At 37.4% G+C, this 1,714-nt stretch overlaps 1 pseudogene; it reads right to left on the reverse strand.

Annotated features, from left to right (window-relative positions):
* Positions 1 to 1,268: 1,268 nt before the first annotated feature.
* On the reverse strand, positions 1,269 to 1,387 carry LOC111745638 (annotated as a pseudogene).
* Positions 1,388 to 1,714: the final 327 nt, after the last annotated feature.

Consider the following 1,714-nt stretch of genomic DNA (forward strand, 5'->3'; position numbering starts at 1 on the left):
GAGTACACCAAATAGCAAACAAAAGGAAGAAAAATAAGTTAAATGCCAAGTTTGGCACAGTGAGACCTGTGAATGAGAAACCTGATTCATTTTTCCCTCCCCTTGCCTACCTCCCCGCCGGCAAGGCAAACACCACATAAAAACAGCCAGGTATAGTGCTGAACAAATGTCCCAGCTATACCTAGAGAAAAACTCACCAGTGAGATTGCTGTGCCTTTGCACTAGAAAGTTTTGCAGGTACTTAACACCTATCACCCCAAGTCTGGAATTGGATCCGATTGGGCAGCCACAGTAGTGTGAAAAGCAGCATAAGGATAATCGGGAAGCCGCAAAAAGGAAAAGAAGAAAGAAACTGAACTGCCAGGGTACAGGAGATTCTGTGCTGCTAGGTTACACCTTGTTAACACATACCTAGCTTTTGATGGGGGTGGAGTGGGGATCTGGCTCTGACCTAGAAGGTGGGACCAGCTTCTGGCCCTAATGACAGCAAGAAGTCTTAAAGTGAGTCAAATCAATCTGACATTGAAATGACAAAAAGCCTTAAATATCCACAAAATAAGCTCTCATTTACCTAGGGTAGAGCTGGTCTGAAAATAAGGAATACGACATTAGATAATCCTAAGCACTAGCAACAAGGTATTAAAACTTAAAGACATTTTTCTTTGAAAAATTAAAACCAGGAAAGGTAACAGTATGTTTTTCACTTACCTGGGGAGTTCATATCATGGACAGATTGTATTCTGTATTTAATATTTGCTTTGGATGTGGGAATTGACTTTTTTTTATAAACATTTGCTTTTTATCCTAGCATCATTTTTATAGCAGGTTCCACTATACAAATAAAAATGCTGAAATAACTTAGTGCTATAGACATTTGACAAAGGTCTGGTCTGAGCGTCAGTCTGTAAGCATATCTGGTGTTTTTGAAACGCCAAAACCAGATGAAGGTTATTATACTAAGGGAGGCATAAACTTCTTTCATAGACCAAATCTTAGTATTTGGTATTAGTTTAGACATAAATATATCTCTGGAAAACATTTCCCATAATTCTCTTCTTAGATGTACTATAAAATGTCTTTTTTAAGAAAATGGATGATGGAACCTGCAAGACAACAGTCTTCTCTCCAACCTACCAGAATAGCAATTGAAATGTTCTGGAAAGATGAACATGATTCTTTTTATTTTTTTAGGCAAAGCAGTCCTTAGTCGATCTCACACATTGCAAGGACCTTGTCATGTTCTTACAATTCCGTATTTTTTATTTTTACGCCAACAGCACCTGGTCTTCCTAGATGGTCTCCTATTCAAGTACTAACCAGGCCCGACCCTGCTTAGCTTCCAAGATCAGATGGAATCGCGCTTGTTCAGGGAGGCACGGTCATAGACTAACATGATTCTTTCTAAAGCCATTTTTTCCCTAACGTTCTTGAAATGATTCGAGTCTAAACTTTGTTCATATTTCCAAGGCTCAGGAAACCTGGGCTTAAGATATAACATTTTAGTCATAGTTAAAAACAGTGTATTATGATCTGGCAATACATTGTTTTAAGGGACAGCAATTTGTGTTTATTAGTTATATAAACTATAGTATCTTCCAATCATTAATTGCCTAAACTTACCTAAAAACAAATTGAATGTCCTGCTATGGAGAGAGCCTTTCCTTGGATTATTTTTAGATTTTAATTTTCTTTCACCTTTTATACTAAAATATTC

The sequence above is a fragment of the Pteropus vampyrus genome, unplaced genomic scaffold (genome assembly GCF_000151845.1).
Source record: "Pteropus vampyrus isolate Shadow unplaced genomic scaffold, Pvam_2.0 Scaffold159, whole genome shotgun sequence".
Taxonomy (NCBI): Eukaryota; Metazoa; Chordata; class Mammalia; order Chiroptera; family Pteropodidae; genus Pteropus; species Pteropus vampyrus.